The sequence below is a fragment of the Pipistrellus kuhlii genome, unplaced genomic scaffold (assembly GCF_014108245.1).
Source record: "Pipistrellus kuhlii isolate mPipKuh1 unplaced genomic scaffold, mPipKuh1.p scaffold_m20_p_1, whole genome shotgun sequence".
Taxonomy (NCBI): Eukaryota; Metazoa; Chordata; class Mammalia; order Chiroptera; family Vespertilionidae; genus Pipistrellus; species Pipistrellus kuhlii.
The window spans coordinates 17,334,306-17,352,281 of NW_023425404.1; the positions used below are offsets into that span (position 1 = coordinate 17,334,306).

At 52.5% G+C, this 17,976-nt stretch overlaps 1 protein-coding gene across 6 annotated transcripts in view; it reads left to right on the forward strand.

Annotated features, from left to right (window-relative positions):
• The first annotated feature begins 551 nt into the window (after positions 1-551).
• Positions 552-17,976, forward strand: part of TMEM229B (transmembrane protein 229B) — a 41,563-nt gene continuing 24,138 nt past the window's right edge. For 2 of the 6 annotated variants that reach the window (XM_045579556.1, XM_036433756.2), the window contains exon 1: positions 552-730. The gene's annotated coding sequence lies outside the window, so the exon portion shown is untranslated. Of the gene's footprint in view, positions 731-1,013; positions 1,082-14,860; positions 14,886-17,976 lie in introns of those variants that run through there. The other 4 variants (XM_036433745.2, XM_036433697.2, XM_045579560.1 and 1 more) reach the window with 4 other exon arrangements.

Here is a 17,976-nt window from a genome sequence, read left to right on the forward strand (position 1 = left end):
TTTTTTTTTTTTTTGTAGGACCTGAACTAGGCCCTGACCTAGGACCCACCAGAGGGGCCTGCCTCAAGTCAGGGCCCTCTGTCAGGATTCCCCACAGTCCGTCCACATTCCAGAATCTCCAGGCTTTCCAGATGACATCCAGTATTTTCTACCTTCCAACAGAAGAATCTAGATGGACCTCAGACATACCTTGTTTGATCTTCCGCTGTAAATCACTGTGGACATTGGAGGTTCAGAATGTGCCTGAGGTGAATGAATGCCTTAACTTCCACAGACCTCAGTTTTTCCACCTTGACCATGGGGCCAATGAAAACAACCTTGCCGGCGGCTGTTTCCATGGACGAACTGCACAGGACACAATGCTGGCACACAGTGGGTCATGGCTTGCAGGGTACCTACCGTGGATGTTTGTGCACGAAGTCAGTCCCCACACCTCCTGTGAGCTGGGAGGTAATGCTCTCCTCCGGGGGTTCCTGCAACACCTCAAACACAAGGGGCCTTGAGGGCCCGGGAGCTCCGCGCTGCAGCCACCTGCGCCGCGGCCCGGCGGGGGGCGCGCTTCCCGGCGCCCGGGGCGCGGCCGCCGGACTCCCGGCTGCGAACGGCGGCTGCGGGGCCGGCGAGGGAGCGCACCCGGCGGCGGCCGACAGGCGAGCAAGGAGTTAACGGGGCCGGAGGCCGGCGCCTGTCAGACGCGAGCATGTGCAGTCTGCCCGCATCCGTACGATGGGTGAGTGCCGCCGCCGGCGCCGCCGGGGGCTCCGATCAGCCCGGGCTGCGGCGGCTGCAGCCTCCGGGCCCCGCGGCGGGCACCGGCCCCCGATGCGGGACTGGGCGCGGCGCCCGGGCCGGGCGGCGGGAGCGGGGGGGGGGGGGGGGGAAGGCCGGCCACTCGACGCGGGGGGAGCCCCAGCCCGGCGTGGGGGCGGGGAGCGGGCGGCGCGGAGAGCGCCCCGGTCCGGGCGCGGGAGGAGGAGCGGGAGCCAGCCGGCCGATCGGCGCTCCCGGCCGCACCTGCCCGCACGCGGCCCGGCCCGGCCTCGCCCTGCCCCGGCCCCGGCCCCGGCCCGGCCCCGCACGGGTAGGTGCCCCCGATGCCCGCAGAGAGGCCGGCTTTTGGCCCCGCGGGGCGGCCGGCGCGAGGGAGCGGTGCGGGCGGGTGCGGGGATGGGCAGACCGGGCGGGAAGACCGGGCGGGGGGCGCTGCCCCGTCCCGCTGCTTCCTCTTTGCTTTCGGTTTCGAAGCGGCTGCCGCCCCGGCGGGAGGGGAGCGCCGGCGGCAGAGGAGCGGTGCGCCGCCGGGGCTCGGCTCCCCGGGGGAATGGGCGCCCAGGGGGGCGTGTTGGGAAGGGGGTGCGCGCCGGCAACTTTCCCCGCCGGAACACAAAGGGGCGCGGAGGGGATGCCAGGGGAAGGGGCCGGGCCGGGAGCTCTGGCTGCAGAAGGTGGACACCCCTTCCTCTGGGAGGAGGAGAGCACCCCACGAGGCGAGGCCACCTCGGGATGACAAAGGGGGGAGGTGTGCCAGTCTGTTGGAAGTTAGGGAGCCAGTGCTTGGGAGTGGAAATCACAGACCTTCCTTCGTGGGAGGCGGAGGACTTGGCCGAAGGGAACCGTCCAGAAGGACCCTGCTGCCTTCTCTCCGGGGTGCTTGGAAAAGATGGGTGATGATGGACTGCACACCCTGGGGCCCAGCCCGGCCCAGCCCCCTGGCTGCCAGCTCTCTCCCTCCCTCTCTGATCCCCAGGCATCGGGGCGCGGGGGTGTGTGTGTGTGTGTGTGTGTGCAGGGCTGAGATGAAGACCGTGCATCCCTGCTCCTGGCAAGGGCAGAGAGATGCTGGCCTCTTTCCCAGGTGTCTTTCTTCCCCTCTTTCTGTGTGTGCCCAGGCACAACGGACCCTTTCCCCTTCCTTCTCAGGACTGTGTCTCCCTCTCCCCCCAGTTTCCTTGAGGGGGAAGTCTAGTTGCCTCGGGCACAGAGCCCGGGGTGGCAGGTGGTTCGGATGCTGCTTCCTGCCCTCCCAGGAGGGAAAGAGCGGGACCCCGGGAGATCGGGGCCAGTGTAACCTTGGGGGCTCTGCTCACCCATGCTACCGTGTTCACAGCACTTAGTAACAACACATGCGCTGTTCCTCTGGCCGTCCGGAGGCCTGGGTCCTGTCTTTGTGTAACCAGGAAGAAGGATCAAGGGGCGGGCTGAATGGAGGTGGTACAGTGTCTTTCTAGAAAAACAGTGGGCCAGGTCCCAGGTCCCTGGTCCCTGAGCTTGTGTCTTCAGGGATGAAGGTACCTCCAGCTCTAAGCCGCTGGCATGTGACCATCAGCTTCTCTCCTGCGGCAGGACTGCCCATTGCCTTTCTCTCCCTCAGAAAGGATTGCCCTTTGAGAGGTGAGTTTTCCCTCCGGTTGCAAGGCCGAGCTACATCCGCATGCCTGTAGAGACCGAAGATATTGGGGCAGGGGTTGGAGGGGTAGCTGGTCTGCTGGGATTCTCTCCTGCCTGATCCTGTGAGTGAACCAATGATACAAGGGATTGGGCCAGCAAGCGGGGTGTGTGTGTTTGTGTGTGTGTGTGTGGGGGGGGAGGGGCTGCAGGACATCTTGGTCTAGAGAGGCATGGAGGGGTGGGCTGAGATGAGGCTTTACAAGGTTTTGTATTTGGAGACAGAGATGGGTAAGTGGGAGACAGCGGGGGCTGGACCAGTGCATTTCAGATGATCCTTGGAGGGAGATAACTTGGGTCACTGGAAGGGTACAGGAGCAAGGGATGTTTCAGGACCACCACGGAGCAGCAGGAGAAAAAGACGTCTCCTGAGCTCTGGACCTGCAGACCTGGAACTGTGGCGAAGGTCAGGTGCAGGTTCTGGACAGAGAGCACCCCCAGTCCCACTTCTAGGGCCCTTTCCCCGCTACATGGGCAGGGCGGCTTCTGCTCGCCTCCCCCCACCCTTGGGCTTTGTCCCAAGCTCCTTATTTATAGCTGAGGGTGGCTCCTCCGATGTACAGACTGTAACAGGAGGATAATGGTACAGAGTCCCGACCCCCGCTACCCCTGACGATAACAGAAGGGGGTTTTCCGTGGGTTGTTCCTCAAACGTACCGCCTGTAACGTGGGAAAGTGACACTTCCCCTGACTCCCTCCTTTAAAGTGATGAGGTGTGAGCTTTTACATTTACAAAGCGATTTAAGAGCCTCGGGTCATGGCACGAGAGATGTCAGATGCGTTCCGGAGCCTTACCCTGTCTCTGTTTCACTGGTGTCGGGTTTGCATCGTGTCTCTGAAGGGAAAGGTGTCAGTTTGGGGGGAAGGGCTCCGTGACAGTTTTGGGGATAGGGAGAGCGCGGTGTGGGCCTTTAAAAGGGTAGTTTTTCATCAGAAGGGGGCTTGTGGCAGCACACGGGCAGCGAGTGTCTCTGTGTCTGCCTCTGCTCCCAGGTGTCTGAGAGCGCCTCCCTAGCAGGGCTCCCCGGGACAGGGTCCGGTCTGGCCAGCAGGACCAGCGCACCCTCCACGCCTCTGAGGACGTGAGGGACGCTGATGTGAGACGCGGAGACCTGGGTGAGGGCCGTAAAGTGAAGCAGCTTGGTCTTATCAGCAACCCTAGGAGATCTGGCTGTCCTTGAGGGAAGGGAAATCGAACCCTCCAACGAGAGCCAGGCTGTTTTCAAATTTGTGTCTCTTTTACTTTCCTCCTCCCTCCTCCCCCTCCCACCCTCCCAATGTACAGACAAGGCTGCTGGGGCTTTATGTTTTTCGTTGCAGGAACATTCCTTTTAAGGTGCGGGCAATTTCTTAACTTGGCAAACGCTCAGCGCTTTTTGTGGCGACACCTGGCCGAGGAGGGAGTGCTGGGAGGGATTCCGGGCAGGAAGAGCCAGCCTTCCTGGTCAGGTCTCCTGCTTTCTCCACCACCGCCTCCCTCTCGGGAACCAGAGGCTCCGTGTTTGCAAAGGCAAGTGTGGCTGGTTTCTAGGGAAGGCCTAGGAGCTGGCACTCTTGTGTACCATTTCCTTGGGGGGAAACTGAGTCACGTTGAGCGTTAGCTCCCTGGCTGTGGTTGGACCAGATGCCTCTGTTGGGGAAAGTTTTCCTTTCCTGGGATTTCAGAATGTTTGGACTCAAGCGCTGGGAGAGACCGGTGTGTGTGTGTGTGTGTGTGTGTGTGTGTGTGTTATACTTTTTCTTTATCTTTCTTTCTTTCTTTTTCTAAAATATATTTTATGAGTTTTTTACATAGAGGAAGGGATAGAGAGTTAGAAACATCGATGAGAGAGAATCATCAATCAGCTGTCTCTTGCACCTCTCCCCCCCTACTGAGGATGTGCTTGCAACCAAAGTGCATGCCCTTGACCAGAATTGAATCTGGGACCTTTCAGTCCGCAGGCCGACGCTCTATCCACTGAGCCAAACCTGTTTCGTCGGGGTAATACTTTTTCATTCAGTTTAGGGGCTGACAGCATTCAGGCACCCAGATGCTTGGTTTCAGGTGGATGCTAGCCTGGGACTCTGAGCTGTGGGGAGCTGCGCGCTGCCGTGGCTTAGGGAAACGGTGCGGTTTTTCACCCCTGCAGCTCCCATCCATGGATAGGCCTGAGGCCGAGTAAGGGATCACATTTCCGGGCCGAAGGAGGCCGGCTCCCTTCCCTCCGCTCTCGTCCATCCCGCAGGTTGGACTCCCGCTCTGTTCCACCCTGAGGCTGTCCTCGAGGCTCATTCTAACATCAGCTCCCCCGTGTCTAATTCAGTGGGGCGGAGGTCACATCGGGCCTTGGCCCCCTGCTCCTTTGAAGGGTGGCTCCAAAAGGTGACTTCCAGTTGGCTGCTGACATTGGTGCTTCTACGTTGGCGTCGGTCATAACCCAGTGTGACAACCTGTCACCAAGGGCATTGCCGAGCCCTGTTTCTGAACATGGGGCTCCCCATTATTCTTTCCTCTGCTGGCTCCCCTACAGGGAGTTTGATATCTGTACAAGGGCTCTTGGCTCCCAGTGTGCGTGGTGTTGTAGAAGGGACAGCGTCCTTGATGTGAGAGCACACCGTCTACACGGACATGCCCTCAGATGGTGCTTTCCTGCTGCTCCATCCTCTAGGTGTTTCCCAAACTTTTGACATATGTGTACCCCTTCTATAGTTTTCGTAAGGCTGAGTACCCCTCGTACTCATGAGAACGTAGAATTAGGCGCAGCTAAGCACTGTGCAGTGCATATCCCCACCAAACTCCGGTGCAATGCGTACCCCCACCGGACTCTTCCCGTACCCCTGGGGGTACGCGTATCACACTTTGGGAAACACTGCTCTAGAAGCACAATGGATTAAAAAGGAAAAAAAAAAGGACTTGCATGGCCAAATACGAACTTGACGTAGGGAGATGCAATAGATGGGGGCTGAAATCAGAAAGTGCTCTTTCTGCTGTGCTTCCCACTCCAGAGGCCCTGCAGCCAGAGCGCGCCAGCCGTTTCTGATTGGACGTGAATGACAAATGCCTCCTCGCTGGTTCATTCATTCATTGTTTCCATTTTTTAAGAGACACCCGTCACATGAGTTTCTGGAATGTTTCATTTCTATCAGAAAGGTCACTCGGCCTGCGTTTTCGTAAGGCCTTGAGGAAGGAGGGATGGCAGCCAAAAAGGAGATGGAAGGGCCACAAAGAGAGGATTTTTTCCTGGGCCTCCGAGGGTGACTCATGCTTCAAGATCAATGTGCTTCCTGGGGCGTCATGGTTCCGTGGCTTGTGCCATCCCTGGAGGGGCAGGTCCTGACGGGGCACGAAGCCCACCTTGCAGACAGTCGCTGCCATTCTTCGGAGCAGTGGCAGGGGCCTGTATCTGGCTCACTGCTATCCCCTTCTTTTTCCCTGCTGTCCTTAGCCAGGCCCCATTTTAGTCCTTGGCCCCTCGGATCTCTCTCCCTCTTATTCCCCATCAGAAGTGCCTTTCCGAAGCTGGGGAAAAGGCATCCAGGGCTTGGTCTTACTGTCATCTACCTTCTTAAACATGGACCAGAAGTATTGTTATCACTGGGCAACACAAGCAAGCAGCAGCTCTAGACTAAAAAAAAAATAAAAATGTTTTGTTGAGTTTAGAGAGAGAGGAAGGGAGAAGGAGAGCAACATTGATGTGGGAGAGAAACATCGAAGCGGCTTCCCATATGAATCCCGACCAGGGATCGAACTCACAACCTGGGCACGTGTCCTGACCAGGAATTGAGCCAGCAACCTTTCAGTGCATGGGACAACACTTAACCAACTGACCCATCAACCTTTCAGTGTATGGGACATCACTTAACCAACTGACCCACACCGGCCAGGGCAACAGCTCCAGATATATATATATATATATATATATATATATATATATATATATATATATATATGACAGTTCTCTCTTTTTAAGAAACATGTTTTTTATTGATTTCAGAAAGGAAGGGGAGATGGGGAGAGGAGGGTGAGGGGAGAGAGAAAGAGAGAGAGAGAGAGAGAGAGAGAGAGAGAGAGAGAGAGAGAGAGGTGACAAGAATCATTGATTGGCTGCCTCCTACTGGGGATCGAGACTGCAACTCAGGCATGTGCCCTGACCAGGAATTGAACCGTGACCTCCTGGTTCATAGGTCAGTGTCCAACCATGGAGCCACACCGGCCAGGCCATATTTTTGTATTTTAATTGTGTTTTTGCCTGTCATAACAGGAGATGACTTTCCTGCCTTGATTTGTAGAAGCCTTAAAGCTTTCATATAACCTACACGGTTTCTAGAACGTGGTGAGGGCTTATTAACCAGGTGTGGTCCTAGGATGTGGTCAGACACCCAGATTTCTAGGTCATTGGGCAATGATGTTGTTTGTGTAGGAGCAGACAGGTGGCAAAGGCTTCTGGAATGAGGACATCTGGATTCCTTCCTGTCTCACTTGTGTGACCTTGGACAACCCATTTCGGCCCTCTAAGACTTAATCCCACAAATGGAGCTTCAGCCTGTTTCAGTGCTCTTAGCAATAATAGCAGCCACAGCCGTCATTTATTAGATACTTACTATCTACCAGGCACTGGGCTAAGCACTTGATATATGTTCTTCTTTCATAGCAATGAGATAGCTACTTATTTGTCCCCATTTTACAGCTAGAAAAACTGAGGCTCGCTGAGAGTTAAAATGATTGCACGTGTCACACAGCTAGCACTACTCCCACTTTTGCCTTCTCCCCAACATGCAATTCATAGAACACAATGGAATCAGGCAGAATCCCAGTTCAAATCCCAGTTTAGACACTTGCCCCTTCTTATCATTTAACTAACACTACCTCCACTTTTGCCTTCTCTCCAACATGCTGTAAAATGGGGACAAATAAGTAAGGAGGGCTTATGTGGATTAAACACAGCTAGTTAAAAGGAGTTGGCATTCCAGATTCTTGTTTGAAAAACATCCCAGTGAATGTCCGGGAAGAAGAGAGAGGTCAGTACCCTGCCTGGGGAAGCAGACCAGATGGCCTGGGTGTTACTGTAAGGAGAATAGAATGTACAATATCTCATAAACCCCGTTTTATTTTGATGCCAAATTTTTTCTCTTGCTTAACAGGCTCTCCGGGCAGCGTTTTTCTTTCTATTACTAGTCATAGCAACTTATCTTTTCAGATTCTTGACTCCAGTCCTCATCCTCCAACCTCATTTCTGGGCCTTCTTCCCCTGCCCACTGTTACCGTTCAGCTGTGGAGACCTATCGTGACTCTGGGTCCCAGGAACTCTCTGCAGAGTACAGCCGGCGATCCTGTTCTTCAGAGAAAGGATTTGTGGCCACTGGTTAGTCTCTTCAAGGGTGACCAGCTAGTTCGTTGAGATGATTCTCATCTTGTCCATCCCGGTTTGTTTCGGGCACGTTAACGCGAAGGCTCTCCTACCATTTTGAGGTCACACAGCTAGCAAGTGTCTAAACTGGGATTTGAACTGGGTTCTGTCTGATTCCGTTGTGGAAGAAGAATGAAGGTTGAGGGGGTGGCCTGGTGGCGGTGAGCTGGCCCCTTGGCGAGTCAGCATGATGGTGTATTATGCAGTATTGTGCTGGGGGTCAGGGGACTTGGGCTCCTGCCTCAGCTCAGTGACTCTGGGCATGTGATCTGAGACCTTTAGTTTGCTTGTGAGTAAAATAATGTTGGCACAGTAATGCTGGATGATCCAGTAGAATCTGATTAATTTGGCCCCGAATCAGGGAATAACTCAGAAGACAGAGCTAGGGAAACAGAGAGTTTGGGTTGAAGGAGAAACCCCGGAAGAGAGAAGCCAAATTGGATGTGAAGGAGCAAAGTGGGAGCTGGAGTAAGGACCTTCTTGCAGAAGGGGGCTGGGCCAGGTGATTTCTCCCCTGACTGTGTGCTCGAAAACAGGGCAGCTGCGAGGTGTGTACACTCCGTCTCCTAAACCAGTGGTCGGCAAACTCATGAGTCAACAGAGCCAAGTATCAACAGTAAGACGATTGAAATTTCCTTTGAGAGCCACATTTTTAAAACATAAACTGTATAGGTGGGTACATTGTTATTCACTTAATTAGGGTATTCCTAAGCTGGCCTTTGCTAAAAACTCAAGGGGCCAAAGAGCCGCATGTGGCTCTCGAGCAGCAATTTGCCGACCACTGTCCTAAACCATGGGGAGCAAGCACCCCTTGTATCTTATCTTAAACGTAAACTTCACCCCCGTGTCCCCGCACGTTCCAGCCGCCCGGTGAAGGCAGCAGGGAAGTTGTGCAATGGCGTGTTTTACATTCTGCACTTGGACGTGGCAGACTCCAGGGACCGGTTTGGCTCCAGACCCCTCCAGGGCCTCAGGCTTCAGGGACATTGGCTGATGCATCCCAGGTGACTCCGTGTCCCGAGAGCGTGCTGCTTCTCTGCTGCCTTGGCTTTGGCCTAAAAGAGCGAGATGGTATCATAAACTCATTTGCGGAACCCAGGGGTCACAGCTTCTCTGTACATGCAGTGAGGCCACCCGGATTTCCCTGTGAACAAAGCCATTTGTCTAAGGACTCCTGGGCTCTGCTACGCATTGATACGCTTCTATTTTTATTCCATAATATTCATAGCTGAGGAGCAAATGAGTTCCCACTGAACCCGCCAAACTAATCTTTTCTGCCTCTGCCTGCCTTGCTTTTTCCCCCCCTTAGTTCCTTTTTACCCTATACCAGTTATTTCTAATGGTGGTTCCTATGCCGGTGGGGATATGAAAGATGATTTTAGTTGGTACAGGGACACACATCCCGTTTTAATAACTGTGTTTCTAATTAGTGTAAAGAAACATGACTCATTGGGATGTGTTCATAAAGTGACTTAATTTTGTCTTCTACTGTCCCTTTATGATTTTCCAGCAGGATTAGTCCTTTCTCTGTCCTGGGATGAAAACTCCATGAGTCCCCATACCTTTATGGCGTTCTCAGGCAGTAGAAGGTCTTGTGGTCACTTTAAGTCCCAATTCAGCATTTCATGTGTCCAGTCCTTTGCCAGTGGGCTGGGGAGGGGGACAGAAAAGGGTTCACTTGAATTAGCACTGCTTCCTGGGCCTGGAAGTATATATTTATTTTTTGTTTGATTGTGTGTTCATTTGTTGTCCATATAAAAAATATAACTGAGGTGTGTGTTTTTAAAAATACATTTTTTACTGTTGATAGTATTGCAGATATCTCCCCCACCCAGCTTTCTCCCCTCCTCCCAGCCCCCCCCCCCCCTTCCCGGCTCAAGGTCTTCAACACCCCATTGCCTGTGTCCATGGGCAATGCATATCTATATATATAAAAACCTAAGCAGCCAGCTGACCGTCCAACCTGTAGCTATGATGTGCACTTACCACCAGGGGGCAGGCACTCAACTCAGGCAATGCTGAGCTGTGGTGACTTGGCAGCTGAGGTTCTCGGGTGATGCACCTGGAACCCGAGAAGAGGGAGCCAGATTCCCACCCAAGAACCGCCCTCCGCAATCTGGAACCCCTTGGGGAACGTTGGAGAGCCAGTTTTGGCTCTGCAGGCCGGGCCGAGGGCTCCAGGCCTCTAGTAAGTATATAATTTCTTTGGTTTAATCTCTTCTTATCACCCTAACCCCACCTCAAGGTACATCAGTCTTCCCCCGATTCTTTCTCTTCTGGCCACATTCATAGTTTCTCAGACATCTCTCCCAACTGCGAGTTGCTGAGATCATTCACTTCCATTTGTCTTGAAAAAAACAAGTTATCCTTTATTCTAAATCAGTCTTCTTTCCTTAGCCTCTAAAATTTAGAGATTCACCTTCAGCTTCTTTTGGCTAAGGTCCTTCCGTCTGTCGGAGGGGCCCTTTTGGACAAGGGGGTCTCTCTTGCAAGTGGCCCATATAAATCCAAGGAAACAATCACACATTTGTTGGCACAGTGAACCTGGGCATGCAGGCTGACCCCCCAGCTCAGCCATCTCCCTCGGTTCCTCCAGTAGCAGTGTCGAGGCTGTGTCTCATACCTTGGGTGTTCCAGGCAGTGGTCAGAGGCCGGTCTACCCCATCCTCCCCATCGCAGGGTCAGGCATCAAATTTCTTGGTCCTGAGGAAGCCTCTCTTGTCAGCTTGGGAGTGTCAGACCCATTGTGCTTGGTCCCTTAGTGAACACTTTTGATTTGACCTCTTGTAATAGGTGTATCATCAAAGCCATGACTGTCCTGAGAAGCCCATGATTTCTTGGATATTATTGCTTAGGATAAGGCTACAGTATATACTTAACTAAAACTTTAACTTCAATAAAAAGTGTAATGACATCTAATCTTAATTTATTTATTTAATATATTTTATTGATTTTCTACAGAGAGGAAGGAAGAGGGATAGAGAGCTTACAAACATCAATGAGAAACATCGACCAGCTGCCTCCTGCACACCCCCTTCCAGGGATGTGCCCCACAACCGGAATCAAACCTGGGACCTTTCAATCCGCAGACCGACGCTCGATCCAATGAGCCAAACTGGTTTCGGCTCTAACCTTTAGTACTTAGAATACTAGGTACTGTTTTCAGTACAATCAACATGCTCTTGCATTCAACCCTCATGAGGGAGGCACCTGCATTGGTCTTGGTTTTACAGACCAGTAAACCGAGGCAAAGAGAAGTGAAGCAGCTTGTCCAGAGTCACAGTTGGCAGCAGAGCCTGGGTTCAGAGGGCAAGGCTCTGACCTCAGCATGGACGGCTGGAAGCCACCACACTCCAGCTCCTCCCTCAGGGGTGGTGGGCAGGCGTGGCCAGGCGTGGAGTGGGAGGCAGATACGTAACTGGGAAGTGCTGCCTCGGACGTAGTCATCAGTTCTCCATTCTGGCATGTGAGCTCTCCCTGCATCGGTTTTACCTGCTTCCCCAGCTCCTTCTATGCCCTTTGCCAGAGCCTAATCCACAGGCCTGGCTAAGCTGCCACGTACATGCCCACCCTGGATCTCATATCATTCTCCTGCCCGGACAGCCCTCGCCTGCTTTGCTGGCTCCCCAAACACAAGTTCTTTTTCAAGTCAGAGGCCATGTTCGCTTCAAAGGTACATTTGACCCAAACTTCTTGAGCTGGCATCTTTTACTCCTCTCGTAATTTCATCCCTACGTGGGCAGTGATTATGCAAGACGCAGGTGGAAGGAGCAGTGAAGGCCCTGGCCCGGTACCTCAGTTGTTGGAGCATTGTCTCCATACGCCAAGGTTGCAGTTTCGGTCAGGGCACATACGAGAAGCAAACAAGAAATGCACAAATAAATGGAAGAGGAAGTTGGTGTTTCTCTTTCTCTACCTTTCTCTCAAATCTATATCTATCTATCTATCTATCTGTCATCTATCTACCTTTTAATAGGGCGTTTAGCTAATCCAGATTCTGTTCTCCTTCTGCCTGGTTTCATCATTTCTAAAGTGTGAGTGTGGATTAGTTCCTTTCAGTTGCCAGAATTGTATGGCTTGTGTTCTCCTTCTTGTCCCTACTACCTGTAAGCTCTTGAGGCCCAGGACTCTGCACAGGCTTTAAGCACGGATGGTATTTAATAACAGTGGTTGCTTGGCGGGTGGGAAATGCCGCTGCGAGTCTGCTCTGGGCGTGACTAGCTTTTAGAAAGTCCTTCTTAGAGGGTCACTGGTGAGGACGTTGCAGTTTTCTTGTCTCCATACGTTTATAACAAAAGATTTGGGCTAAGCTGCTGCCTTTTTTTTTTCTATAAGAAAACGAATGTAATGCTATTAAGACTCACACTCCTTTATAGTTTTCAAAATCCATGATGGTCTAAAACGGAAAGCTTTTCTTTAAGCTCTCGTGTCGGCAAAACCCGACCTGGACTGATGTGAGGGCTCTGGCTGTCTATTCTGTGGATGTGAATATTCCTAGATGTGGCCGAAGAAATGTTCTCTCATTTGATGGAGGTCGGGGGTGGGGAGGGGGCAGGAGGGGTTTTCTGCCCACACTCTGCTGTGGGACTGTGTAATCTGTGAGATGTACTCCACGTTCCCTTTTTAAAACATCCCGAATTATAGCACGAGCTCAGTGTGTGGCAAACCGCGGCTCGCGAGCCACACGTGGCTCTTTGGCCCCTGGAGTGTGGCTCTTCCACAAAATACCACGCCCTGGGCGAGTCTATTTTGAAGAAGTGACGTTAGAAGACGTTTAAGTTAAAAAAAAAAAAATTGGCTCTCAAAAGAAATTTCAATCGTTGTCCTGTTGATAGTTGGCTCTGTTGACTAATGAGTTTGCCGGCCACTGCCATAGACTAAAGGTTCTCAGGTTTGATTTGGGTCAAGGGCAAGTACCTTGGTTGCAGGCTCGATCCCTGATCCTGACCCTGGCGGGGACTCATGTGAAAGGCAACCAGCGAACCAGCGGGAAGTGTCTCTCTCACATCGATGCTTCTCCCTCTCTGTCTCTCTCCCTCTCCCTTCCACTCTCTCCAAAAACCAATGGAAAAATATATTCGGGTGAGGATTAACAACAACAACAACAACAAAATCCTGAATTGTAAGGGTTTTGGATAGGGTGTTGTGCCTTGTTCCTCCACAGAGGTGTGATGGGCACCAGAGGGGTGGGACCGGGCTTCGTGATGTGCAACGCTGTCAGCATCACAGGACCTCGCCTGACCCTGCCTCACTGGCCTGGCCCCGTTCCTGGCCCTGGTTCCCGTACACCTACAGCCTGCACCTCAGCTGACCAAGTTGATTTTGTAAAATATTGCATTGCGATATCATATATCTTGATTACTAAGCCTTTTTTTTTTTTTTTTTTTTTTTTGGCACATCTTACATTAAAATTCTGTGCCTGAAGCAAATGGCTCTCTTGCTTCACCCTGGCCCCGAATGACTCTGAATCCTGGAAGGGTTTTCCGCTTCCCGTTGCCTCATCTCGGAGATGAGCTGGTGGGCCCTCGGAGGGAGGTACCGGCCGGCGTCCCTGTTTCACGGGTGTGGGCCCTCTCGGCCCCTTGGCCGCGCCAGCTCCCCGGAAGGACTTGTGCACTGATTCCTGGTTGTGCTTCCTCCTGTGGGTGTGCCTTGCGAGTTCCTCTGAGCCTCGTTCCTCTACGCTCTCCTGGGGTGGGAGGCAGCTACTCATTTATTTGAGAGTCTGTCTGCTTGTTCATGCCTACAGCTGCTTTGACCTGATGTTTAAAAAAAAATTTTTTTTTTAAATATACAAGTGCTTCTGGAAAAATACGAAAACAATGGGAAAATGATGGAATCTAAAGTGTTTTATTTATTTTTTGATGAGGAAAGCGAGAGGAGAGGAGAGGAGAGGAGAGGAGGAGAGTGGAGTGGAGGGGAGGGGAGTGGAGGGGAGTGGAGGGGAGGGGAGGGGAGGAGACAAGTGGTGAATGTAGTGGAAGAGCCTGCTCTAGACCGCCCACATGCACTCCACGCTGTCAGGCCACCCCTTCCTCTCTCCCCAGGCCCCCTGCCCTCCGTATGGAGATGCCACAGGAGTCAGTTAGCTGCCTGAAGGGCACATGTATTTCCCCTGTGTCCCTGCTTGGCAGTGCCAGGCACACCCATGGGATGCCTCCTTATCCCCACCATTAAATAACCAGCCCCGCTCAGAATCTGAGCCCTGAGTATATCCGGCTTGCCTTGTTAACTATCGGAGGTCCTCTGAGATGATGTCTCTCTCCCTCTGCCTGTCCGCAGTTCCTCACGCAATAGCATTTTCCATAAATACACCTCCGTAAGCATCCTTTTCCAGACTGTGTGCTCTTCTTTGCGTCCATTAGGGAGATATTCCCCAGCCCGCGCCTGGCACCTAGTGCTTTGGTTTCTGGTAAGTACATCTTCGCCTCTGGACGTGGAACCATTTCCCATGGCCCTGGCCCCTGCAGGTTGACTCGTGGTCTTTTACCCGGTGTCCTTGGGCTGGAAAAGGCTGAGACAGGGTGTGATTCAAGTTAATCACAGAAATGAAGTTTCCCAAAGGTGCCCAACGGGATAGTTTTCTTAGGCCCCATGCATTTGCCTATCGCCAGGAGACCCACCCTCCAGGAGCTTCAGGTAGGTCTCTGTCCGAGACCGCTGAACCTGTTCTGTGGGGTTGGTCCTGTGAAGCCACTTGGCTTCTGCTCAGCCCTGCCTTTGCCTCACCCCACAGTTTCTCTTGCTTCTCGGGGTACATGGTGCGAAACGGTGTCCCCTTTTTATTTAGCAAATATTTGCAATGCCTCCTAGTTACCCTGACTAGAACTCCTAGATACTATGACCTACCTGCTTATATAAATGTAAAAATATCAACAAAATGCCTCCATTGTAATATAGTCAGAGAGAAATAGAGGACAAGTTAGTTACACAACATCTTGTTTCTTAATGTCCACTTGCTCGAGCCGTGCCTGCACGAAGCCAGAAGGAAGGCGTCAGACGCTTGACCCTGGGCACTGAGGAGGGAGCAGCCACAATACCCACAAGACACAGGTGTGCTGTGTGGGTGACTCAGATTCCCAGGCAGGAGCTGCTGACATCAGGGCGATTTTCCAAACGGGGGAGCCACTCGGTAAAGTTCCAAAGAACGTCACGTGCGGCACCCCCTCCATGTGTGCTCTGGTGGCCTTCCCGGACGGTTCAGTGCAGGCAGTCCTCGGGCCGCGTCGGGCTCGACGTACGTCGTTTCATGGTTCCGTTGCCATCACCCATTTATTGTTTATTTTTTTAATTCCTCCCCCCCCCATTTTTTAATTAAGGTATTATATGTGTCCCATTTATTTATATATTTAAGAAAGTTCTGTCATTTCGATGTACGTACCTATGTGCTTTATGTTTATCATTATTTATTTACCACAAGTAAAGGCCAGGAATTATCTTTCTTTTAAGTTTTTTTTTTTTTTACTGTTTCACTGCATTACTGCTGTGTGTGTGCTCCATGTGAGTGACGCAGGTGCTTATGTAGGTGGGTTCCGACTTAGGGCGAAAACTGCCTTACATGGCGCCATAGGAACTGATCTCCAATATAACCCGAGGACTGCCTATCTGTGTGAAAACCCAGCAAAAACCCTCTGTGCTTATTTCAGAAAGGGTGTTTGGCTCTCGGTGCAGATCATTGCAAAGGGCTTTTCGCCTCTGATTTTTCCAGGGGGCCATTCTAAAGTCCCGTGAGAGTCCTCTCGTGGGCTCGTGTGCCCTGGAGGAAGTCTGGCAGTCCCCGGAGCACTCCCTCCTCCCCTGGGGCTGAGAGAGGGTCCCCCACTGAGAACTGCTGGTCAGGAACGGGGAAGCCTGTGTCCTAGGTCTGGGCCCCAGTGCCCCGATATCTATGTGTCCTTAACACGGCATGTTAGGGTCCCCTCTCTTAGAGGGGAGTTAATGACACGCGTGTCCTGCTGGCCCTCGGGATGGTGGCTCCTCGTGCTCTCGTCCAGCGCCTCAGGGCAGCCAGAGCATCCATGTGCACCCCACAGTCCGTGTCCCCCCGCAGGCTCTCCCTCACTGTGGTTTATCTTAGCATTTGAGCATCCTGAGGTCTCTCTTACTTGAGAAAGGAGAGGGGGAAGGAGGGAGGGGAAGGACAGCCCTGTCACCTCTCCTTCTTCAGCAGCTTTCTGGCTCCTTTCCTTCACAAGCAAATTTCTCAGGAGCAGTGGTTCTCAACCTTTCTAAAAAAAAATAAAAATAAAAAAAAAATAATAATAATAAAATATATATATAATTATTGATTTTTTTTTTTTTTTACAGAGAGAAAGGGAGAGGGATAGAGAGCTAGAAACATCAATGAGAGAGAGAAACATCAACCAGCTGCCTCCTGCACTCTCCCCGCCTCCCCCCCCAACACACACACACACACACACTGGGGATGTGCCCGCAACCAAGGCACATGCCCTTGACCAGAATCGAACCTGAGATCTTTCAGTCCGCAGGCCGACGCTCTATCTGGTCTTAGGCGACCCTGCTAGCAGTTCTCAACCTGTGGGTTGTTACCCACAGGTTGAGAACTGCTGCTGTAGAGCCTAAGACCATTGGAAAAACACAGATATTTACATTACAATTCATAACAGTAGCAAAACTACAGTTATGAAGTAGCAAGAAAAATAATCTTATGGTTGGGGGTCACCACAACATGAGGAACTATATTAAAGGGTTGAGGCATTAGAAAGGCTGAGAACCACTGCTCAAGAGTCTCCCGTACACACTGTCTCAGTCACCTTCCTCTGCAGTCACTGCTCTTCCCAAAATGGTCCCCAGTGGCCTCGGCTGCAAAATCTCTTCATGCCCCGTCTGCCTTGCTTCTGCATTGACCACCACCCCAAACCCTCCTGCCCCCTCTTCCCGGACAGGGTCCTTTCCGGGGTGTCCTCCTGCCTCCCTGCCCTTCCTCAGGTCTCTGCCAGCCCTGGATGGAGCCTCTCCCTCCTTCTCCCCAGCTCACCCCTCCTCTGTGCTGCTCCATGCTGCTGGGGTCCCAGACCTGCCCAGCCTGGGACCCCGTGGGCACCTCAGACTTAGAGCATCTGAAACACAGCGGCTCATCGTGAGTCACCTCCGCGCCCTCTTCCTGTGTCCTGCTCTCCGGGGATGACACCGCCATCGCCCAAGTCAGAAGTCAGGTGTCATCGCCACTCCTCCCTCCCACCCCCTCCGACGCATCCCTCACCCAGGCCTGTCAGTCCTGCTTTCTTAGTAGCGCTCAGGACTTCACTGGTTCGAGGTGCCTGCCTGACCTGTGCTGGCATTTGGGATTGCAGCCTCTGCTCTGTGGGCTGCACGGACACCTGTAGAGGCCCTCCGCGCTGACCCGGTCAGGGTCAAACCGTAAGTAATTAAAAATACATTAGTAGCGTTCTAAGTTGTCACAGAAAATCATGGTTTTAGAAACCACGGAATGTACTTGCACGGTGAAGCCACAAAGCCCCTTTTGGATGCTCTCTCATCTTCTCTTCTTTGAAATAGTTTTCTTCGGTGCCCCATCCCGGGTGGTGCCCTAAGCCGGTGTCTAGTGGGCCAGATGGGCCATCCAGGGCCACTTAGCACGTCAGCCTCCTGTGGCCAGGGCTTGGGCCTTTGCATGTACCTGGAAACATGGCATAGACACTCGTTACTTAATGAACATGTGAATGAACGTGCACGGATAATGAGATGAACTTGAGAGGCCTCAAAAGGCACTGTCAGAATGTACGTTATCATTCTTATTCGCTTTTTGGTGTTTGATAGAAGAGTAGAATTTCCAAGATTTTATATGTTTCCACTGTGTTAAAATCAGCCAGCCCCGCTGTGGTGCTTCAGCTTCCAGACTCTGGCCTGCCCACCGTTGCGTAGTCTGCACGTGAAAGGTGCAAACGCACATTTCTGAATTAATAAGTCAGTGACTCCCTTCAGCCCGCTGTGAGGAGGCTCTCAGAGACTCCGGCTGTCTGTGAGCTGACGTGACCACACCCAGCGGTGACAGACAGTGAACCCGGGGAGGGAGGCGTGCCTGTGTGTGGATTTGGGGATGGTGGTTTACTTTGGGGTTACTCTGGTGATGGTGATGGTGGTGTGGGAACCGGGGCATCTGAAGAGCCTGCGTGAGGTCTCA